The following is a 26,147-nucleotide window of genomic DNA, read 5'->3' as shown; positions in this document are numbered from 1 at the left end:
CCTCACAGTCCAGGAGGCTAGAAATCTGAAATCAAGTTGTTGTCAGGGCCATGTCCCCCCGGAAGACTTTAAGCAAGAATCCTTTGTTGATTCTTCCTAGCTTCTGGTGGTTGCTGGCATTTCTTCATGTTTCTTAGATTGAAGCTATATCATACCAATGTATTCCTCTATCTTCACATGGACATCGTGTGTGTGTGTGTGTGTGTGTGTGTGTGTGTGTGTGTGTGTGTGTCTGTGTCTTAAACCCCCTCTTCCTGAGAGGGCACTGGTCATACTGGATTTAGGGCTCATCCTAATCCAGTACAACTTCAGCTGAACGTGATTACATCTGTAAAGACCCTAGTTTCAAAGAAGGCCACGTTCCTAGGTTCCAGGTGGACATGAATTTTCAGGGGACATTATTGAAACTAGTTAAAACATTTAGAAACAATCAAGAATTACAATACAAATCTCAGATTCTCCAAATGTCCTTTAGTCCTAAGAAAATATAATACCTCGATCCTTGTTTAACAGGAAAAAGATTCAAGAATATTTAGGGAAAAAAAATGTTCTAGTGAATTATCCTTTTACTTGAATTGTTTTGAATATTATTTAGTTAACTTTATATTAGGATATATTGAGTTCATAAAAACATGTATTTTAGGTATATGAGAAAATATGGAATATTCACTGTGAAGTTATTTTGATAAAGCATTTTCATTTAGTACTCTCGCTACTAGGCAAAATAACAAACATGATGAAAATCTTTTTGTGTTTTAAGTCATAAAGAAAAATTGCAGGGGCACCTGGGTGGCTCAGTCAGTTAAGCATCTGACTTCAGCTCAGGTCATGATCTCCTAGTTCATGAGTTCAAGCCCCATGTCGCATCAGGCTCTGTGTTGACAGCTCAGAGCTTGGAGCCTGCTTCAGATTCTGTGTCTCCCTCTCTCTCTGCTCCTCCCCACCTCACACTCTGTCTCTGTCTCTCTCAAAAATAAATAAACATTGAAAAAAATTGCAAACAGAAATATGACTTTTCATCAAAAAAAGGACTGATTACTTTTATCTCCTCCTCTGCCTCAGTTCAATGGACTATCTTTTGGAACTTCTCCCATTCCCCTGGTCATCTCTGAAAGTCTCTCGTTTGGACCATTGCCTTCTATTTTTGCAGTAAAAATCCCTGAAATATTCCCTTCTAATTCCATGACTTGAGTCCACATCTACATACCACTGACTCTTCTGAGAGGTCTCTAGGCAACTAAAATTATATCCCAAACCAAATATTACATTCTGTCTCCTAACTCTCCTCTCTTTCCAGTTCACACTGTTTATGAAGTAACTCCCAAACACCCAAAAATCATAGGTGACTGACCATCTCTCCCACATTCCCACTTAAATTTCAAATGGTGACGTTTCTACCTTCTCCATTATTCTGCCTCAAATATATTCGTATTTCTCCAGATTGTCTATCACCTGTTTACTTGGTACTAGCTATTTTCTTAGCTCTGAGCTTCCACTATGGATTAAGCTATGTGACTACATTGCTCACAATGTCAGAGGTCAGATTCTCTGGGACACAGGCTGTGAAATTCTGAGACATGCAAACAGAAACACTCCTGGGTACAACATCTATAAGGGAGCAAGACAAACATGATTGGGAAAAGGGGGAAATCTCAACTATGAGGCAGTTTCAAAGTAACCTAAAATAGTATTTCTTTTCTTTCTTTTTTTTTTATTATTTTTCAACACTTATTTATTTTTGAGAGACAGAACATGAGCAGGGGAGGCGCAGAGAGAGAGGGAGATACAGAATCCGAAGCAGGCTTCAGGCTGTGAGCTGTCAGCACAAAGCCTGACGCGGGTTTGAACTCACAAACCACGAGACCATGACCTGAGCTGAAGTCGGACGCTCAACCCACTGAGCCACCCAGGCGCCCCCTTTTTTATTTTTTTAATTTTTTTCTAAAATAGTATTTCTTAGATGTCTGAATTGAGACAGGCCCAATGTCTCCCTTCCTGCATCAACTAGGAAAAGAGCATAATGTTAATCAGGATAGTTCCCTTTGGCTGAGGAAGACCTCAATCAGAGACTCAAGATAAGCCATCAACAGCCACCACCAATGGCAGTCAGGGAATGGGTGCCTTGGAGGCAAAGGAATGCAGGTGGGTCCAGGCAACACACCAGAACTTACGCTCTCATTCTTTCTCAGTATACTTGTATTACATTTTCTTTACCTGGAAACAGTTTTTTCAGGGTTGTTTGGTCTCTTTTCTCGTGGAAATTCACACAAGAAAGGCTTTTGAGATATGATTGCTATTTGGCAGCTGGTCTTAGAATGGCAACTAATATTTATTACTTCTGTCTTCTTATTCTAGCTAAACTTCCATCATTCCAGCTAAATTTTCCATCATTCCCAGGTATTACCTCCACTGGTCTTGGTGGGTCACCTGGTAGAATGATTTGAGGTATCTGAATCTCTAATCACCAGGAACTTCTTAAGCCAGTACTACCGCATATGGCAATGTGCAATCAAAATAGAGCAAGAGTGCACCACGAATCTCCATTGTGCATCACTTGGTGCCCAAATCTCCTTTCCTGCCTGCCTCCTGTAATAGCTCCTCTACCCCCTCTAGATAGGGGGATTACTCCTTTCCTTGCTTCCTGGTCCCTTGCTTCTTTTCCCTGGGAAAGGTAATATCTCTATGGAAATCAGAACCTCTATATGCACAGAGCATGGAGTTCTGGGGGATGATTCCCAAGTTTCCAAAGTGGATCACTGTAAATAATGGTAAGCAGAAACACTCCTGTATTTTGACTTTTGGACCCACATATTCTGCCTATTGGGACAAAGCACCAAGTGATCATTGATGTAGTGGTCTTCCTGAATCCTGACAGTATGGTTCCCCACACACTCAGGATAACCTGCAGGCCATTATCTCTGAGTTGGCACTCACATGCTGTTCTATCACTACCAGGTCAGTGTCTCCTTGTTATTGTTATATGTAATAAGATCACTGAATCCCAATATCATGTGCCAGTTGTATCACCTCCTTTGCTGAAAAGTATGCCCCTTGTTCTAATATAAGTATCCTGTTCGGGTGAATCGAACACTCTCTAACCTACTTATGGTTGTTATGTGAGACTCTGAAGGAAAGGTAAAGTGAAAACTTATCAAGAGGAATCATTGTTCTTCCATGAATCAACTTGCTATCAGTTGGATGGTTTATTTCCTTAAGATATGGTGCAGTATCTGAGTGGCAGGCTCATGCATGCATTGTACCAATTCTGAAGCTTGCTAACAACAACTAGTTGTGTCATTCACAACAGTGAATTCTCTCTGTTGGGTGTTAATATGGGATGAAAAGATGCTCACATTCATGCATAGTCTTTCTTTTTTTTCTAATCCATTTTTATTAAATTAAAATTCACATACAATAAAATTCCCCCTTTAAAGGATATAATTCAGCATTTTAGTTTAATTTAGTTTGGTTTACTTTACTTTATTACTTTACTTTAGTTCACTTTAGTTTCATTTCAGGTATACAATTTAGTGATTCATCACTTACATACAACACCCAGTACTCATCACAAGGGTCCTTCTTAATATCTATCACATATTGAACTCATTCCCTACCCACTCCTACTCCAGCAAGCCTCAATTTGTTCTCCATAGTGAAGAGTCTGTTTTATAGTTTGCCTCTTTTTTTTTTAACACCCACAAGTTCATTTGTTTGGTTTCTTAAATTCCACATATGAGCGAAGTCATATGATATTTGTCTCTCTCTGACTTATTTCAGTTAGCTAATACTCTCTAGCCCCATCCACTCATCTAGCTCCATTGCATTCTAGCAAATGAAAAAAATTCACTCTTTTTGATTGCTGAGTGATATTGCATTGTATATATATACCATATCTTCTTTATCCATTCATCCGTTGATGGATATTTGGGATCTTCTCCATAATTTGGCTATTGTTGATAATGCAGCTATAAACATTGGGGTGCATGTATCCTTCAAATCAGTATTTTCATATCCTTTGGAGTATAGTTGCTGGATCACAGGGTAGTTCTACTTTTAACTTTTTGAAGAAGCTCCATATCGTTTTCCAGAGTGGCTGCATCAGTTTGCAATTCCACCAACAGTGTAAGAGAGTTCCCTTTCTCCACATCATCCTCAACACCTCTTGTTTGCTCTGTTGTTAATTTTAGCCATTCTGACAGGTGTGAGGTGATATCTCATTGTGGTTTTCATTTGTATTTTCCTGATAATGAGTGATGTTGAGCATTTTCTCATGTGTCTGTTAGCCATCTGTATGTCTTCTTTGGAAAGATGTCTACTCATGTCTTCTGCCCATTTTTTAACTGGATTATTTTTTTTGGATGTTGAGTTTGATAAGTTCTTTATAGATTTTCATTACTAACACTTTATCAGATATACCATTTGCAAATATCTTCTCCCGTTCCATAAGTTGCCTGTTAGTTTTGTTGATTACTTTATTTCTCGTGCAGAAGTTTTTATCTTGATAAAGTCTCAGAAGTTCATTTTTGCTTTTGTTTCCCTTGCTTCCAGAGACATGCCTAGTAAGAAGATGCTTTAGGTGATGCCAAAGAGGTTGCTGGCTGTGTTCTCCTCTAGGATTTTGATGGTTTCCTGTCGCACGTTTAGGTATTACATCCATTTTGAATTTATTTTTGTGTATAGTGTAAGGAAGTGGTCCAGTTTCATTCTTCCTCATGTTGCTGTCCAGTTTTTCCAATACCACTTGTTGAAGAGACTGTCTTTTTTCCATTGGATAGTCTTTCCTGCTTTGTGAAAAATTACTTGACTATATACTTGTGGGTTGATTTCTGTGTATTCTATTCTGTTCCATTGATGTATGTGTTTGCTTTTTGCCAGTAACATACTGTCTTGATGACTACAGCTTTGTAATATAACTTGAAGTCTGGAATCGTGATGTTTCTGGCTTTTTCTTTTTCAAGATTGCTTTGGCTATTCAGTGTCTTTTCTGGTTCCATACAAATTCTAGGATTGTATGTTCTAGTTCTGTGAAAAACACTAGAGGTATTTTGATAGGGGCTGCTTTAAATGTGTAGATTGCTTTGGGTTGTATACAGACATTTTAACAATATTTGTTTCTCCGATCCATGAGCATGGAATGTCTTTCCATTTCTTTGTGTCATCTTCAGTTTCTTTCCTAAGTGCTCTGTGGTTTTCAGAGTATAAATCTTTTACTTCTTTGGTTAGATTTATTCCTAGGTATCTTATGGGTTTTGGTGCAATTATAAATGAGATCAATTCCTTGATTTCTCTTTCTGCTGACTCATTACTGGTGTAGAGAAATACAACAGATTTCTGTACATTGATTTTATATCCTGTGACCTTGCTGAATTTGTGTATCAGTGCTAGCAGTTTTTTGGTGGTGTCTTTTGGGTTTTCTACATAGAGTATCAGGTCATCTGTGAAGAGTGGAAGTTTAACTTCTTCCTTGCCAATTGGATGCCTTTTATTTATTTATTTATTTTTGTGTTGTCTGATTGCTGAGGCTAGGACTTCCAGCCTAACAGTGGTAAGAGTATTCACTCCTGTCCTATTTCTGACCATAAAGGAAAAGCTCTCAGGTTTTCCCCACTGAGTGTGTATTAGCTGTGGGTCTTTCGTATATGGCCTTTATGATGTTGAATATGTTCCCTCTATCCCTACTTTTTGAAGGTTTTTATCAAGAATGGATGCTGTATTTTGTCAAATGTTTTTTTTTCTGCATCTATTGAAAGGGTCATACAGTTCTTATCCTTTCTTTTATTAATGTGGCATATCATGTTGATTGATTTGCAAATATTGAACCACACTTACAACCCAGAAATAAATCTCACTTGATCGTGGTGAATGATTCTTTTAATGTAAAAAAAAAAAAATGTATCCATTTTTATCCAGGATATTGGCCTGTAGTTCTCTTTTTTAGTGGGGTCTTTGGTTTTAGAATCAAGGTAATTCTGACCTCATGCAATAAGTTTGGAAGTTTTACCTCCACTTCTATTTTTTGGAACAGTTTTAGAAAAATAGGTATTAACTCTTTAAATGTTTGGTAGCATCCTCCTGGGAAGCCATCTGGCCCTGGGCTTTGGTTTGTTGAGAGATTTTTGATTACTGATCCAATTCCTTTGCTGGTTATAGGTCTGTTCAAATTTTCTATTTCTTCCTGTTTCAGTTTTGGTAGTTTATATGTTGCTAGGAATTTATACATTTCTTCTAGATTGCCCAGTTTGTTGACATATAATTTTTCATATATTCTCTTACAATTGTTTGTATTTGTATGGTGTTGGTTGTGATCTCTCCTCTCTCATTTGTGATTTTATTTATTTGAGTCCTTTATCTTTCATGTCTGGCTAGGGGGTTATCAATTTTATTAATTCTTTCAAAGAACCAGCTTGTAGTTTAATTAATCTGTTCTACCATTTTTGTTATTGTTGTTTCTATATCATTTATTTCTGCTCTGCTGGCTTTGTGCTTCTTCATTTGCTGCTCCTTTTCTAGCTCCTTTATGTGTCAGGTTAGGTTACATATTTGAGATTTTTCTTGCTTTGTGAGATTAGCCTGAACTGCTATATAATTCCTGCTGATTGCTGCTTTTACTGCATCCCAAAGGTTTTAGACCATTGTGTTTTCATTTGTTTCCATTTATTTTTTTTTTCTGCTCATTTCCTGGTTGACTAATCCATTCTTTAGGAGGTTGTGCTTTAGACTTCATATACTTGAGGGCTTTCCAAATTTTTTCTTGTGGATGACTTCAAGTTTCATAGCATTGTGATTGGAAAATATGCATGGTATGATCTCAATATTTTTGGACTTGTTGGGGGCTGATTTGTGAACGAGTATGTGCTCTATTCTGGAGAATGTCCATTATGCACTTGCAAAGAATGTGTATTCTGCTGCCCTAGGATGAAATGTTCTGCATATACCTGTTAAGTCAATCTGGTCCAGTGTGTCATTCAAAGCCATTACTTCCTTGCTGCTTTTCTGCTTAGATAATCTGTCCATTGTTGTAAGTGTTATGTTAAAGTCTCCTATTATTGCATTATTAGCAATAAGTTCCCATATGTTTGTTCTTTTTTTAATGTTTATTTATATTTTTTGGCGGGGGGAGAGAGAGACAGCACAAGTAGGGGGGAGGAGGGGCAGAGAGAGCGGGAAACACAGAATCCAAAGCAGGCTCCAGGCCGTGAGCTGTCAGCACAAAGCCTGATGTGAGGCTTGAACCCACAAACCGTGAGATCATGACCTGAGCCAAAGTCAGATGAGCCACCAAGGTGCTCCTCTTTATATTTGTTATTGTTGTATATATTTAGGTGTTTTCCAGTTGGGGGCATAAGTACTTATAATTGTTAGATCTTCTTGTTGGATAGGCCCCTTAATTATGATGTAGTGCCCTTCTTCAACTCTTGTTATAGTCTTTGGTTTAAAATCTAGTTTGTCTGATTTAAGTATTGCTACCTTAGCTTTCTTCTGGCATATACTTAATGGTAAGTATTTCTCCATCCCCTTTCAATCTTCAGGTGTCTTTAGGTCTAAAATGAGTCCCTTGTAGGAAACATATAGATGGGTCTTGTTTTTTGTTTTTTGTTTTTAATGCATTCTGACACCCTATGTCCTTTGGTTGGAGCATTTAGTCCATTTACATTCAGAGTTATTATTGAAAGATATGAATTTAATGCCATTTTATTACTTGTTTTGTCAGTGCTTCTGGAGATTTTCTCTGTTCCTTTCTAGTCTTGTCGCTTTTGGTTTCTATCCCACTGAGAGAATCCCCTTTAATATTTCTTGCAGGACTGGTTTAGTGGTCACAAGCTCCTTCGGTTTTTGTTTGTCTGGGAAACTCTGTATCTCTCCTATTCTAAATGATAGCCTTGCTGGATAGAGTATTCTTGACTGCATATTTTTCCCATTCAGCATTTTGAATATATCATGCCACTCCCTTCTTGCTTGCCAAGTTTCTATGGAGAGATCTGCTGCTAACTTTATTTGTCTTCCCTTATAAGTTAGGGACTTATTTTGTCATACTGCTTCTAGTATTTTTTCTTTAACTCTATTTTGAAAATTTTAAATTATATATTTAACTCTATGATATGTCTTGGTGTTGGCCTGCTTTTATTGATTTTGATGGAAGTTCTCTGTGCCTCTTGGACTTGGATGTCTGTTTCTTTCCCCAGATTAGTGAAGTTTTCAGCAATAATTTCCTCAAATAAACCCCCTTTCCCTTTCCCTCTCCTGGGGAAGAGGAGACTCCTATGATATGAATGTTTTTACACTTAATGGAGTTATTGGGTTCCCTAGATCTATATTCCCAATCCAATATTTTTCTTTCCTTCTTTTTAGCTTCATTATTCTTTCATAATTTTATCTTCTATATTACTTATTTATTCCTCTGCTTCCTCCATCCTGTGTCATTACATCCTGTTGGTTTCAAATCTCAGTTATTACATTTTTCATTTTGGCCTGCCTAGTTTTTAGTTCTTTGATCTCTGTGGTAAGGGAGTCCCTGGTGTCTTCTATGCTTTCCTCAAGCCCATCTAGTATCCTTACAATTGTTGTTTTAAATTCTTAATCAGGCATATCAATTATAACTGTTTCAATTAGATTCCTGGCCACGACCCTGTCTTGCTCTTTCTTTTGGGATGAATTCCTCCTTCTTGGCATTAGGTCTAGGTCTCCATCTTCTTCTGTGTCTTAGGAAACCCTGTTATGTTTCTTGTTCCTGAGAGTAATGGCTTTATGAAGTAGAGAATATACAATGCCCAAAGCCTGGCATTCCAGAAAGTGTTTCTGGTGTATGCTGTATTCACTCTACTGCTGTGTTTTGGCTGCTCTTTCCCTCAGGTCAGTTCTCTGCAGAGTTTTTCCTTGCCTGCAGTGGGGAGTGTTTGGGCCTTGGCCAGAGTGTGGCAAGTTTTAACTACGTGTGCTCTGCTCTGCTTATTAAAAGAGACCTGATTCTATTTCCACTAGAGCTGAAGCTTTGCAGAACTCTATGGTCAGTAGATGTGGTGTGTGAGGGGAAAAGGAAGGGGTTTGTACTGGTCCTCTAGGAAAGAAGTCTGTTGCTGTGGTTCTCAGGCACACTTGCTTGAGAAAAGCAACACCTGTGAAATGCAGGGAGTTGGGTCTTGGTGTAAGCAGTTTAGGCTGCCAGTGTTGGTGCTGTGCTGCTTACCAAAGTTAATTTATACTGAAGGGCAGGGAAGGGAAAATGGCACCCGTAGGCTCTTTTGTCCCCAAAAGGGCAATGCCACCTCTCCCAGGTGCCCTCCAAGAAAGGGGAATCATCTCTTTCAGTCCTATGGGATGCTCAGATAATGCTGTTTGTCTCCATCACTATCTGCTTTCCTTCTCCACAGCAGCACTGCAGTGTCCTCAGGGCTCCACATTGGCCATACCCTGGACCTCTAAAATTCCAGTCTTTGAGCCTCGCTGGTTGTAAAACCTCACAAAAATCACCCCCACTTGTTTTCCCAGGCAATGGCTTTGGGGAAGTATTTTCCTTGTGCTATTCCCTGTGTGCTCCTCTCTCTGTGCTTTCACCTCTCTCTGTGCCCAGGACTCCCTCCCCTCCACAGCACCCATGATCCATTTCTCCCCCCAAATCAGGTCTCCTCACCTCCTACCTTCCACAACGTGGCTTCTTTTCTGTTCTGTTAGTCCTCAGATCTATTTCTTGGGCATTCAGAATGATTTGATATTTATCTAGCTGTGTCTGAGAGACTAGGCAAGTGTATGGTCCTACTACTCTGCCTTCTTAGCTCCTACTCAAGCATTATCTTAAAGTTTCAACCCCATGCCTCTTCCCCAGAACACTTTCTCTCTGATCTTCCAATATTTCCCTTCCAACCACCTCACCAACTATCCAAACCAATGACTCTTTATATATATTACTTAGAGATACTTCTAACACACCAACAAAACATGGATAACGACAATACTACCCAAATCTCTGCCCACTGGAAACTTTTCTTTTCTCACCTCTCTTCTGTCTTTTAGGGCCACACCTGAGTGGGACTCTAGGGTAGGAAGAGTCTATATTTTAGCTTGTACTCAAAAACTGAGTCCACAAAGGCTTAGTGTTCTTTGGAGATTGGGGATACAAGGTTTCCCAGGGCATCTACCAAGATGTTTCCAGTCCTGATCTTAAGGTCCCACACTTTTCAAATCAGGAACATTTGCACAGAAGGCTACTTTTCATGCCTAAACATCTTTTGTTATTTACTTTTACATAGGCCTGCTTGTAACAAATTATCTCAGTTTTTGTCTGAAAATGACTTCAGTAGGCTTATTTGCCAAAGGATATTTTAACTGGATATAGACTTTTAGGTTGGCAGTTACTAACCTTCAACATTTTATACACAGACATTGATCTCTGTCTTCCTTTGTTTCTGTTAAAAGTTAACTACCAGTCTTATTTTGGTTTCTTTGAAGGTAATATAGGTCTTTTATACCTCCTCCAGTTGATTTTAAGATTTTCATTTTGTCTTTCACCAGTTTTTACTTAATGGAACTAAGTATACTTTTATTTGAATTTACCCTGGATGGGGTCCTTAGATCTTTAGACTCTACTTTGAAGTCTTTAGTTTAATTATCAGTCATTAACATTTTAACTATTTCTTCTACCTTATTATCTTTTTCATAATTTATCTGGGATTTGAATTACAATTATGTTAGACCTTTCACCACATGCTATGTTCTCTTGTACTGATCTTAGTTTAGAAAGGATTTACTTTTGCTTCTGTCAGGCAGCTAGCAGATAACATCAATCTAATTAGGTATTGAGGTAATTCAAAGTTGGTACATTTATGGTTAATCACTGTCCCTTTGGTTTATTTCTAAGACCTTTTGTGTCCCACTTGAAAGTAATGGCTTCCAATTTTTCCCTCCATCCAATGAGTCTGTTAAAAGTTCTGTGTAGGCTCTCTTAGGCACCATATTTTTAAATCTGCATATACCCCAAGATTTAAGGGCCAGAATTTCTGGCTTCTTTTCTTTCCTTAATAGTGCCTTGTAATGCAATTCCTTACTGCCTTGGCACCTTCCCAAAACATTTAAATAAATATTTAAAAGTGTTTTGCTCAGATTTTCAAGGGGAAGCACAGGTCAGAAACAACCTAATCTGCCATTATAGGAAAAAGACTATTGACAGTATAGTGCAATATTTAGAAAATGGGGCTTGGCAGCTAGGCATACTAAGATTGATTCCTGGTTCTCACTTCTAGAAGCAGCTATAACATTGTGTTTAAGAGAACAAGTACTAAAGCCAGACTGTCTAGGATTGAATACTAAATCTCTAAGTTGTATGACCTTGGACAAGTTTCTTAATATATATCTGCCACATAGTTTCACATATAAAATGTGAATGATTCTAGTTTCTACCTATATCATTGCTGTGAAGGTTAACATGTTTAAGCAATTATATCACTGACTACTACAAATTACACACTCAGTAAATGGTAGATTATTAATTCTCCATGTTCTCATTGGCAAAATGAAGATATGACTGACTAATAGGGCTGTTTCAGGAAATAAAGGCCTTAATTTAAAATTTCATTTTCCTAGTGCATAGAACCTAGTAAATACTATTATATATTAGTATGTAAAAAGTAAATGAATGAGTAGTAAATAGTAAATAAATGAATTAAGAAGTGGTTTTCCTTTTTGTATCCTTCACCTCCCTTCTGTTTTAGCAGATTGCCTTGTCAATTTCAGAGTTAAAAGGCTGATTGACTCAGATTTTTGTTTTTAAAATGATTATATGTCACCAAAATCAAATTAGAAACAGTAAGAATTAAATGATCTTTCTATACACATTGGAAGGCTTTCTCTGAACACTGGAAGAGATTTTTCCATGATTACATGATTGATCAAACATGATCTAAGGAAGAAACTTGTGTGGCCCTAACTAATTTTATTCTCTATTTACATATTTCACCCTTACCAGAGTTACTCTCCTAAATTTGCAGTTTTCATGCATGTCTTTAAACATGTAATTAAAAATATTATTATTATATCCATAAACAATATCTACTATTTTGCATATTTTAACTGTCATGTAAATATAATACCTTGACATTATGCCCCCACGTGTTGTTGGGTTCCTCATATAAGGACTTTGGAAGTCCTTTGGGACATGAAGTCCTAACAAGTATAAGCTGAACAGACTGAAAAAACAACTCTTCTAGGATACATAAGAGAGGGGAGGATACAGGGCAAATCACTCCTCCCAAGATGGAAGAGGCAGGTGAATACAGAGAATAACAACTTACAGGCACAGAAACTCATGAGCAGAGACCATTTAGGGAACCGAGACCAAGGAGAAAACCTTGAAATGTAATTGATAAATTGCTGGAGACCCAGTGTGAGCAAAGCTGAGTTAAGAACTCCAGGTGGGAGCACCTGGGTGGCTCAGTTAATTAAGTGTCTGACTTCTGATATAGGCTCAGGTCATGATCCCACCATTTGTGAGATTGAGCCCCGGGTCGGTCTCTGCACTGACACCCTGGAGCCTATTTGAGATTCCCTCTCTCCCTCACTTTCTACCTGTCTGTCTGTCTGTCTCTCTCTCTCTCTCAAAATAAATAAATAAACAATAAAAAAAGAACTCCAGGTGGATTCGGTCATGGCTGGGAGGCGGGGGGTGGGGTGGGGTGGGGGGGACAGTTACCCACAATATTGTTAGATTTACCTCTAGGAGTTTAACCAGGCCCATACAGTAATATCTGAGAAAAATCCCCTCATGCTTTCAGCAGGGAGGAGGGATAAAAGAACCATTTTCAAATATACCAGAGCACTATGTTCTTAAGGTCTGTCCTTGGGAAAAACTAACTGGAGGCCCAACCTGTTCAGGTATTATCAGAGCCTAATTAACCTGGGTGAAGGGGGAAAAACTCCAACTCACTGTAGCCATCACATTCCACCTAAGGAGGGAGGAAAGGAAGAAATAAAAGAAAAAAGAAAACAAAATCCAAAACCAACCAATCAAACAAAACTCCAGAGTAACATTTGTGAAGTTCACAGTACAGAGACACAGGCTCACTAAAAGCCTGAGACCTAATCATAGGACTATAGCATGCTTCTCCTGCTCCCACATCTCCCCACCACATTACTAAAGGTCTATTTACAGCAGCTCCTTTTACCTATTACATCATGTTTGGCTATCAAGAAAAAAAAAAATTACATGGTGCACAAAAAGAAGCACATTTTGAAGACAAAGAGCAAGCATCAGAACCAGACATGGCAGAGTCATTGGAATTATGACACTGGGAATTCAAACCAACTATGACTAATATGCTAAGGCTCTAGTGAATAAAGTAGGCAGCATGCAAGAACAGACATATAACATAAGCAAACAGGTGGAAACCCTAAGAAAAAGACAAAAATAAATGCTAGAGATAAAAACCACTAAACAGAATTGAAGAATGCCTTTGATGAGCTTACCAATAGACTGGACACAGCTAAGGAAAGAATCTCTGAGCTTGAAGGTATCTCAATAAAAACTTCCAAAACTAAAAAGGGAACAAATACTAAAAAGAAAAGAAGAAAAAAAACAACAACAACCAGAACAGAGTACCCAAGGATTGTGGGACAACTATAAAACAAGCAATGTATGTGTAATGAAAATACCAGAAGAAAAAGAGAAAGAATATTTGAAACAGTAATGACTGAGAATTTCAACAAATTGTCAGACACATGATATTTATTTATTTCACCTATTAACTTTATGTGATTTATCCATGTGATTTATCCATGTATTCATAGATATATGTAGTTCTGTATAATTTACTTTCACTGATATATTTCATTTTACAGATATACATAATTAATTTTCCTCTTGATGGTATTTGCTTCCAATTATTTGTTATCATAGTTATGCAAAAAATACTTTTCAATATCATTGTGCATACATATGAGGGCTTCTCTAGGGCAGTGCTAATGGAATTTTCTGTAATAATAAAATTTTCTATATCAGTGTTGTCCAAAACAGTAGCCACTAGCCATATGTGGCCACTGAACACTTAAAATACAGCTAGTGTGACAGAATAACTGAATTTTTACTTTAGTTTATATAAATGTAAATTTAAACAGTCATAGATAGCTAGTAACTATGATATTTGGAGGCTTTCTAACAAGTTCTGTTAGAGTAGGCAGTTCAGTTAGGTTCTAATAGAGAGCCTGGAGGCCAGCAAAGAGGAAGTCATGGTCAGTTATCTGGAAAGTCAGACGTCTGTCTTGGCAGTGCTCCAAAAAAAGCACAAGGAGCCTGATCAAACCAGACAGACCCAAGATGGTAGGTGCCATGAGATGAAACCCCCCACCCCCCACCAAAGAAAGAAGAAAAAGCATGAAACCCTGCTTCCAAGAAATCCCATTTGGGTAATGATATTCCACCCTCTTGTTAACATGGTCAATAAAACCCAAACCCTTGAGCTAACCCACTCTCATGTCTCAAGAGGGTACTTTCACTTTAATAAACTTTTCAGTTGTGCTGCTCATCCACTCTATTTTGTCTGTCCTTTCTCCTGACAAGACCAACATCCTCAGGTGACATCTTTGGAACAGGCTGTGTTGAGGCCTCAACAATATTAGTATACCAGAAAAGTACTAAACTATAAAAGTACTATGCTTCTAGAAGTGATATGACTATATCGTGGGTACATTCGTTTTCTCTCTCTCTCTCTTTTTTTTTTGTATATTCATATTCAACTTTATTATTTCATATGGTCTACAAAATGTTCAAACAAGTTTTCTTCAACACATATAAGAAAATCTGTTTTATTTTCGTATCTCTAACAACTCTAAGTATAGTCAATAAAAATAATGACTTCACGATTGTTTACCTTTCTTTATTTTCCCTTTTTTGAGGGGAGAAAAGGTGCTGTCTCTTTGATTACTAGTGAGGTTAAGTATGTTTTAATTATTAGCTATTTAGTCCTTCTTTGGTTACATTGCAAAGCTCTTCTCCACCTTTATTTTTGCCTTGTATTTCCACTATTTACTTATCTACATACAGTCAGAAAACCAAAAAAAAGTAGTTAATGTAGTTTAATTTATTAGAATTTTTGTGAGATTTTGTTTTCAAGGCCTTGTTTAGGAAATATTTTCCTAACTAAAAACCTATTTTATGTTTTCTTCTAAAATTCCTGTGATATAATAATTTAATAGATAGATAAATAAGAAAGAGAAATCTACCTGTATTTTATTTATGTGTCAGATATTTGTCCCAACACCATTTAATCCATTGTTGTTCCTCCTAATTTTGCAAAGCCATCTTTCTTATAATTTCAAGTCATAAAATATTCATTTTTAATTTTTTTAATTTTAATTTAAGAGAGAGAGAGAGTCTTAAGCAGCCCCCACACTCAGCACAAGGCCTGACGTGGAGCTCGATCCCACAACCCCAGGATCATGACCCGAGCCAAAACCAAGAGTCAGACACTCACTGACTGAGCCACTCAGGAGCCCTCAAGTTATCAAATATTCACTGATTTGTTTCTGGTCCTCTGGTCTATCTTTCTCTTTTTCCACAAATACAACATATTAATTGCACTATTTTTATAATTCTTGGTGACTGGCAAGAAAAATACCTTCCATCTTGTTCTTAAAAATTATTTTGACAAATAGTGTACACATTGTGGGGGTTCCTTTTTAACTATTTTATATATCCCTCAGTTTAGATAAATTTTTGGCCTAATATCTTTGTGCTACTAAACCCAGATTTGTCCATAAACAGAAGGCTAGAATTAGCCCCTAACCAATAATGCACTAGTACAGAAGTAGGAGAGAACATCCACTGTATTATAATAGAACAACTTTGAACTAGTTTACTTTAGAGTTTTTGTATGGAACCAGTCTAAATCTATTATGGTACTTGGTCTGAACCATGGTCTTGCTTGGCTCCCTCGTCTCTTACTAGTTTCTTCTTGGCATGTGTTCTTTATAAAATCACTTGCACAAGCATACCTACTCTAGAATAAATTCTTCTGAAGAACCTAATTGAAAACAGCAGCTGTTAGCTCTTTGTTCTTCCATGTACTTACATTATGCTTATCTAGTTTCTCACATACAAATATGCACACACACAAACGTGAATTAGTTGGGATTTTTAATGGAAAAATAATTGAATTTATTGATTGCTTTATTACATTATAGCTTTAGACCCATGAATCTACATTTCTCCTTTTATTCAGTTCTATTATAATCATTCAATAAAAATTTACTTTTACATAAAGTAATGCACATCTTTTATTAGATTTATTCTTGGGTCCCTTAGGCTTTTGTTGCCATTTCCAATTACATTTTGTTGGTGACTCATGGGGATTTCATTTGTGACCCTAATATTTAACAACATTACTAAATTTCCTTTATAATATTCTTTCCTTCCGTCCTTCCTTCCTTCCTCCCTTCCTTCCTTCTTTTCTTCTTGTCTCCTCTCTTCTCTTATCTTCCTTTTCTCTTTCTCTCTTTCTCTCTCTCTCTCTCTCTCTCTCTCACTCTACCTCTCTCATTTAACCCCTGGGGTTTGTTATTTTCTTCTTAGCTATGCATTTTAGACAATTTTTAAAAACATATTTTATCAACATATATAAGTGTTATTTTATTGTAGAATTTTCAGGATATCTACTTTTACCATGAGGTTAGAAACAAAATTAAGACATGTTCAGGTATGTGATTTCTCAAAAGAACAAAAACAACAGCAACAAAAAGCCTTAACAAAATGCAACCATTTTGCCCAATCTGTTAATATTATGTACTTGACACATCTCTGATTATTAAAATGTAAGTAAAAACCTATTTAATTTGATAACCTGAGGGAAAGGTAAAAGCTAGCATTGATTTTTCTTAATGTCTAAGTTATTCCAACCATGACTTCTTCTCAAAAATCTCCTGATAATTCAACTTTTAATTTTCCTCTTCTGTGCATTTGTCATAAAATACAATACTCTTTTTAAAAAGCCACCTTATATTTGGAATATTTCTGATTAGATAACACTACCCAAAGCCCCAAATCAGAGTTATAGCAAATACACTGCTAGCTGAAAAGCTAATTCTTGGTAAGAACAAAGTTACTTAATATTGTATTACTTTAAAAAATTACATTTATTACTGACCATCAAGATAAAACTGACAACTATAATAAAGGGCTAATATAAGAGATGTACTGAGAATGGCACTCATATCTCTATCTGTATGTGTAATTCAATTCTAAAAATTGAATTGTAACCTTACACTAGCCTTTTCAAAAGCAGAAAATCATACATAAAACCTGACAATGTCCCTAAATCATAACATATTTTTATAGTGGTTTGAAAGTTAACCAAGTACTTTTACTTCAGTGATCTCATTTGACTTGATTCTCTGATTATCTTTGCGACGCAGACAAATGGAGACATTATTATCACTTGTAAAATGAGAGATCTGAACTTCAGAAATGTGGATTAAATCCACAGACCCTCTTATTTCTGTGAGAGGAAAATGATCTTGAAGTCACTGTCTGCCTTATATACAAAATAACAGACTACTCAAGGATGCTGTGCTTTCTGGCACATTCTGCAGGAGTTGGTCTAATGAAAAGATCATAACACAGTAACTCTAAGAATGCATGTTCTTTTTTTTTAGCATAACTCTACAGCTAATCAATATGGTAAATGTACTATTACACAATTGATTTTCATTGAGTAGGCAAATCCTGGTTGAGAAATCATATCGAAAGCTAGAATATTTTCTGTTATAATCAGGGTTAAATGTAATAACTAATATAATTGCATTTTTGGACTACTGTTGCTTTTGTTATGGATTTTATTAAATATTTTTTTCCACTAAGAATAATGGACACTTTAGTGATTTTATTTTATTATCATTATTTTTTAAAGTAGGCTCCACATGGGCTTGATACCACAACCCTGAGAATAAGTCTGAGAGTCAAGATGCTTAACCAACTGAGCCACCCAGGTGCCCCTGTGGTTATTTTAGATATAAGAAGCAACACTAACCAGTTTTATTTTTTAATTTTTTCCTTCCTTCCATCTTTGGCTCCTCTCTTTCTTATTTTTATTTTAAAAAAATCAAACCAGATGGCAATAAGTAAAAGGACTAAAATTAAAATATAAGAATATTCTAATGTTGGTATTAAATTACTTGAAAAAATTCAGAGATTTGAAAAATTTACAAAAACAAATGTAATATATTGTTTACATTTTTATCTAAAATCATTAAAAGTTTCCACAAAGAAAAGGAAATGCCAGTGACTATATGATAATAAATAAAAAGTTTTTATTTTAAATAGCACTAACAAACTGTTTCCTAGCCTTTCTCCTATATGCATTTATTTCTCCATTCTGCTCTCAGTAAAGTATAATATTTTCCATCACTAAATCCATTTCCCATTGTGGGGACCTAAGCAGCTCTGTTAATAAGGTGAACACGATGATATCATAATCCCTATGTCTCATACATCATTGTATATTAAGCCATAGCTTACAGTCATCCAAAATCGTGAATTAAATATCTGAAATCCAATTGATAAGTCAACCATGGGAAACAAAATAACTTTATCTTGTAGTGTTTGATGAGAATACGTAATGAAATACAGCCTGAAAACAGATTACAGTAAATATTTCTTTTTTTCCCCCTTTGTGCATGTGTGGGGGTAAGGGCAGTGGGGAGTGGGGTGGCGGAGAGATAGAGACAGAGAAAGAGAGAGAGACAAAATCCCAAGCAGGTTCCATGCCTAGTACTGAGCCCAACACGGGACTCCACCTCATGATCTTGCGATCATGACCTGAGCTGAAGTCAAGATTCAGATGCTCAACTGACTGAGCCCCCCTGGTGCCCCAATAATCTTTTATTTTTATTGACATGAAAACATAAATAATAAGCTGCATACCATATTGGTAAAATGTATATAGATTTTCATTTATATTAATTATAAAGACACATTTGTATGTGTACCAAATATGTGTATGAGCACATAAATGAAAAATATGTTAGATCAGATCAGTATTAGTCGGATTTCACTTTATATATTTTTAAAAGTGAAATATTTAGTGGGAATATAATTTGGTAAAACTCAAGCTGTGAATAGGAATGCAAATACCTATTATATTATGTAACTATTTCACTTTTAGATAATTATACAAGATAAATAAAAGGGTATACATATAAGTACATGTACATGAATATTCCCAGCAGCTTTATTTATAATAGTCTCATACTGGAAATAACCCAAATTCAATCAATGAATGAATAAATATACTGTAGTACATCCACACAGTAGAATACTACTCATCAATAAAAATAATTGAACTATTAATATAGACAATCAACAAGGATGAATTTCAAATTAATTATGCCAAGTGGAAGAAGCAGAGGAAAAGAAAAGTAGGTACTGTATGATACTAAGAATGTAAATTCTAAAAATTGCAGGGGCACCAGGGTGGCTCAGTCCATTGTGTCTGACTTTGGCTCTTGTCATGATCTCATGGTTCATAAGTTCAAGCCCCAAATCAGGCTCCCTTCTGTCACTGCAGGGCCTGCTTTGGATCCTCTACTGCCGCCCCGCCTTCCCTGCCCCTTTCTCATTCATGCGCTCTCACTCTTTCTCTCTCTCTCTCAAAAACAAATAAAACATGTTCTAAAATTGCAAACTAATCTAAAGTGACAGCAGATCAGTTGTTGCTGGTGTTGATGCTAGAGGTGGAGTAGAGGGGTGAGAACAGACACAAGGAAGACATGAGGGAGAGTTTCCAAAGTTCATGAGAAAACCACTATGGATGATGGATATATTCATTATTTGGATGTAGGTGATGGTTTCAATGTATTATACTTACATGAAAATTTATTGAGGTGTATATTCTAATATACAAATTATACATCAACATTTCAATAAAGTTATTAAAAAAATATTGAACCAGTCCTAAATGCCAACTCTTTCCATCTGCTTCTCAGAATTAATCCAAAAGCCCTTATTCAAGAAAGATAGAACTTTATACAACTGGTAGTTGTGTACTCTTTTGTAGTCTCTTAAATTTTTCTGTTAAAATCTCTCTCAGTTATCTCACAGGTGCTTAAGGGGAAATCTGGTCAGCTACCCTACAAAACCCCAGTGGCTTTCCTTGACTATTTTTGCTTCACTTCACAAGGACAGCTGACCCTGCTGGGTGCCATGCATGCTGTTCTTGCATGATACTGGGTCACCAGGTAAGAGAACTCCCTTTCCCCATCGACACATATGATACTGGCTATCTTAGGCAGAATTTGACTACAGGAAGGAAAAACCATTTCAACAGTTTCAAGCAGCAAATAATTTACTATCAAGGGATTAGATATTAGCGACATTATTAGAAGAACTAGATGGGTGGATTCTAGACTAACCCTATGCAGGAAGGTAGGAATCAGGAAACTATCCCCGGCACGGGAACTCTTGATTTCAATTACATGATGTCTAGGTATGAGCCATAGATCAGATAAACATTGTGCCACTGCAAAGACTTTCAACGTCGGCAAAGCCAGTGACTGTACACTGGAAGGCTGTTGTAAAAATGCTTAATATCTTCATGCCTGCAAATGAGCAGGGGGATTAAAAAAAAAAAAAAAGAAAAAAGAAAAAAAGGACAGCAAGATGGTCCTTGCCTCTTTCTGCCTTATGGAATTGTTTATATTTATACCTGACTCACTTGAATATCTCTAGATATTTCCCAGGCTCTGGGAAATATAAACTAACCTGTGTAGTATAGGAAACTATATCACAGTGGAAAGATTGTGGATGTGGATGCTGATTCCTCTACCTTCATTCACCATGTCCACTAAATTATCCATTTCTGCCAGCTATCAGTTAGAGTCTTGGTTTTACCTAAATGGGAGGTGTGCTATTAGGAATTGTTGAATTGTAGAAGTTGCACTAGGGGGAAAGATACTTATTTTCCACTTTGTTATTAATATTTTTTCCACAAGAATACCAAAGCAGTACTACTTGTGATGGTACGCCTTATGGGATTTTTTTTTTTTTTTGTCTTACAGGATTTTTAATGAAGCAGTACTATTAAAATAATTTTACTTGTATTTTACCCCCTTAATCCACAATATAAACATGAGTCTAAGAAGAGATGGATATAGAACTTAGAGAAATCCTTTAAATTTTTTTTAAATGTTTATTTATTTTTGCAAGAGAGAGAGAGACAGAGCACAAGCAGGGGAGGGTCAGAGAGAGCAGGAGACACAGAATTTGAAGCAGTTCCAGGCTCCCAGCTGTTGGCACAGAGCCCAACACGGGGCTCAAACTCATGAACTGAGAGATCACAACCTGAGCGGAAGTTGGGTGCTTAACCAACTGAGCCACCCAGGCACCCCTGGAACTTAGAGAAATCTTAATGAGAAACTCCATCTTGTACTCTGACTTTTCCCTCAACAATTCAGGTTTTATCAGTGACTCATATTTCTCTCTTTAGCATATTTATCACATTTAACTCTTGGTTATGCTAGAATGAATTGTCATCTTTCATAGAAATCAATCTTAAAGAGTTTGGCAGACCATGTGTCCTAAAATGATACAACTCCCATTCCATGTGCTCTTTTGCAATGTTACCTTAATGTTCTCTAATCAAGAGGTGAAGTCTATTTCATCTTTTGAATGAGTCACCTTGTGACTACTAGGACCAACAGAATTAAAAGGAAGTAGCATTCTGGAACTTTTATGAACAAGCATTTAAAATGCTTGGTAGTGTCCACCTTTGTGCTCTGGAGTTAGCATGTAAGAAATTGTGAGACCATCATGCTGTGTGAAAGCCCAAGCTAGCCACATAGGAAGGCCATGTGGGAAAAAGAGAGATGTCTGACCAGCCCTGGACTGTTCTAGTCATTCCAATTGAGTAAAAAACAGATGAGTAATGATATCACCTTGAAAATTTCAGCCTTCTATGTCAGCCCAGTGTCAATCCATATGGAATAGAGAGAAAAGCTGTCCACAGTGTAGGTGCCTGACATTATGCTTTTGATTGCCAGGCATCCATTTCAAGGACATCCATCTTGAATAAAAATACTGCCCGCTGTGTGATACAGCTACTAGCAAAATATCCAGATAAGAAATTAGGCTGCCTCCACCCTTAAAGTACCCCCTTAGAAAGCCTTAGAAAATCTAGATAGCTGCTTGAGTGACCCTGCTTCCTTCCTTCCCATGCCCTAATTCCTACTCTTCCACTTTAAATTAGCCAATAAAGACTGAGCTTGTAGGGCACCTGGGTGGCTCAGTTGGTTAAGCATTCAACTCTTGATTTCTGCTCAGGTCATGGCCTCACAGTGTTCTTGGATTCAAACCCTGAGTCAGGGCTGTCCGTGCAGAGCCTGCTTTGTATCCTCTCACTCTCACTCACTCTCTCTCTCTCTCTCTGCCCTTTCCCTGCTCGTTCTCTCGTTCTCTCTGTCTCTCTCTCTCTCAAAATAAATAAACAAACATTTTAAAAAATAAATAAAAAATAAAAACAGGATTACATTTCAGGTATTTTTTTACCTTTAGATTAAAATGTATTTTTAAAATATTACATTATGAATTATGATATTTTAAGCATGTTTTTAATGCTCTGACATATTACTGGAACTCTGATATTTCTTATCTGAACATTTTACTGTTCTAAGTTTTTGATTTTCTAAGGATACTGTCAAATTCTATAATTAGGAATAAAATGTGGTTTGCAACTTCTATTACTGCCATTACAGAAAGTTAAGAAAATAAGCTATATATCACCTCAGTTGTATCTTAAGATGAATACAATTAGCTGTTTATAAGTTAAGTAGTCTCCAGTTGCCTGAAGAAATGGAGAGGGTGAAGTACTTGATCAAAATTAGGCTTCCTTGCAACTAGCAATTCTAAGCAAATGAAAGGTATGGTTACGTATTTAAAATACGTTTTAAAATCATTTACAACTGTTGGTGGAAATTCACTAAGCGTGTGGAAATCTAATGAATTCTAGGAGCAAGTGTGTGTGTGTGTGTGTGTGTGTGTGTGTGTGTGCGTGTGTGTGTGTGAATTTCTATGTATGCTTCAATATTTTAAAGCCAATAGGAGAAGAGTGGTCAATTGTGAATAAATGTAAACACAGCCCCTCTCATTGAGGGGTCTCTTGAGTCACACAAGTTGGCTAGGTCAGTGTAAGAAATGGAACTCTTGAGGCTGACAGCAAAGTGTAAGCTTTCACTTCTCTTAGAATCATTTACTAAGAAAGCCGCCTGAGCACAAACTGACTTGTGTTGGCAGTGAATTTCTGAGTCCTGACAAGATAGGAAAGAATATCTTCCTTTGGATTTACTCTCTTCTGTCATGTCAGGGGAAAAAAAAAATACTGTGTTAGCCCCAGGAATAAAGTTACCAAACAGTACTAAATTCCCAAAAGAAAGAAGCTGTTCCTGGGGGAAGTCTGTAACATTTAATTGGAGCACATTTGACAAGACTCCCTCTCATTACAGTCTCAAAGCTCTGAGAGCCCTTTGAAAACATTAGTGCCCCAGGCCACTCCCTGCCCCTCCCTATAGATAAGGCTGACTAGTTTAGAATAATCTTTGAAGGACTGGGTTGACAGCTTCAGATAAAAGTGCTTCTAATTTATAGGGCAGAGCTAGGAGGGAATGAACTCTAAGGCCAGGAAAAGAAAGCAAAGGTGGAGGGAAATTAGCCAGGAATGCTGCAGAGGAATTCAACATTACACTTTTCTTATCTGGGTTTATTAAAACTTTGTCCAACTGTAGCTAGCAGAATCTAAAATAAATACGCTATTAATATAGCATTTAGAGAGCAACAATGGATATATGAGAAAATGTTCCTTTAGATCACAAATTCTAAGCAAATCAAGAAAGCAGCTAATGATTGTTGCTACTTAATTATTGTCTTTCCATTCATGCTCTCTAATCTTTGCTACAATGCTGTTAGGCAAATGCTCTATCCTCTGAATTCTAAGACAACTCCTTTTTAGGAGGTACTTCATAATAGCTTTTTTGAAGATCTAGGAAATCTAGGATTTTATCCAAAAGATTTATATTAATTTTCCACCTTATTTAAATTCTGCAATTTTAAAGGGTTCATGCTATTGGGGAAGGGTCCTAGTCCCAAGGTGAGAGATCTGTTGATGTTTTGTACTTTAAAATACACCACTTTCAATGGAGAATGTCACTACCCCTTATTCTAATTCAGCAGAGTTATCCCAATCTTCTTCCCAGGCAGGGAAGACTGTTCTCCATTCCATGGATTTCATGGCTGGTGCCTACTCTTTTTTTTTTTTTTCCCTAGTAGGGTAGAATCTTAAGTTTGTCTAAATTACAAGCAAAATAATAAAACAATATATGTTACTGTATACATTGCTTATTTAAATCATTTGAAATGATTTGTTAATTCAATACAGATATGAAATAGTCATGTACATATAATCAAATGGTAGTTGAAAAATTTTTTTAAAAATTTATTTAGAAGAAGTCAAAACTCCTGGACAAAGTATAAAAGAATGTATTAGGTCATTAAGTTTAAAAGAGGCAAGTTGTATGTGACCTACATATCACTGAAGATACATGCTTAATTTAATCATAAAACGTGTTTAGATTGAAACATAAAATTTAAGTAGAAATAATTAGAAACCCTGCTTCTCTAATTAAATATTAGAAGATTGTTTTAATAGCAAAAATAGCAAAGTTTTAAAGGGACACATTTGAAGCATTATATTGAAACAGAATAATCATGGTCCTTTAAATAATATAAATGATAAAATATTGAGAAATAAGCATAATGTAGGTTGAGTTTCATTTTAACTTGTTTTCCAAATCTGACTCATCTTAACTTTCAATCTACTTTTTATCCTTTTAGCACTGCAGTTTATATCATTAAGGACTTTATTCACCTATAATTCTGATAGAGTATCTCATAAAAAACATGTACACTTACCAAGACTACACTTTCATTAAATAACCTTTAAGTTAAGGAAATGAAACCGAGGTTTGATGACTTGTTTTCTCCAAAGAGACTTTTATGAAGGAACTTAAATTCACACTTATTTACATTCGTTTTCTTAAAATATAACTTACCTTGCCATGAGGAAATTTTAAGCAGTACTTGAAAAGCATCTCATTATTGACACTGTGCCAGTTAGTAAGTTTCATGCTTTCTCTTTTAGTAGACATCTTTACGTATTTAACTAAAAGCAACTTTATATCCTTACCCCATATGTAGCAACAAATAAAATACATATTTAACTGATTCTACATAATGTTAATTTTTTTTTTTTAATTTATTACACTGATCTGCTAGTATGCTGGAAAATGTTTAATAGCCAACACTCAAAGAAATTAAGAAAAAAATAAAGGCCTGGTATTTTAACATTTGCCAATTTCTGTGGTGTAAATAGTTCCACAATCGTCACTTTCAAGCTACAACCTGACATTGGCAAACATGTAGTTTGTAAAAAAAAAAAAAAAAAAATGAGCATAATTGTGTCTGCTGATCTGATCTGAGCTGGTTTCCACACAATATCTAGAAGGTCTTTAACCAAAGACTTTTAAAACAATTCCATGTTTAACATGTGTGCTTCTACTATTGGGAATTTCTAGGGTTATTTATCATTTTATGATATTTGCAGTAATAATCTTTTAAGAAACAATAAGAAATAATTATGACATATAAACCAATCAGACTAGACAATAGCGGTGTCAAACCAAATAACCTCAGTTTTAGGTTGCTGCTTTACTTGTATCTACGTCTCTGTATTTTAGTCCTATAATTTTTTATCATGTTTTGATAATTTCAGATTATATCTTGAGGCCACTGAAGATACTCATATATGTCAAAAGTACCAGATAGATGTCGTTATTCAGTACTTAATAAATTTTTAGCATAAGAACTTCAGTAATAACCCACTTGGTGGAATATTATATTTTTTAATGTAATAGTGAAAAACACCTGAAAATGAATATTCATTATTCTCAGTTTACTCATCTGATCCTACATTGTTACAAATATGTCACTCCAGAAGCTATAGAACAACACTTATTAACCTAATTTCATTATAACCAAGGATTAATAAAAATGTAAATCCCAAATATAGGTTAGTGACATTCTTATTTTACAATAAAGACATCCTTTGTTTATATATATTTGTGTGTGT

The sequence above is a fragment of the Panthera tigris genome, chromosome A1, assembly GCF_018350195.1.
Source record: "Panthera tigris isolate Pti1 chromosome A1, P.tigris_Pti1_mat1.1, whole genome shotgun sequence".
In the NCBI taxonomy this organism is placed as follows: Eukaryota; Metazoa; Chordata; class Mammalia; order Carnivora; family Felidae; genus Panthera; species Panthera tigris.
Note: the sequence above shows the minus strand (reverse complement) of the source record.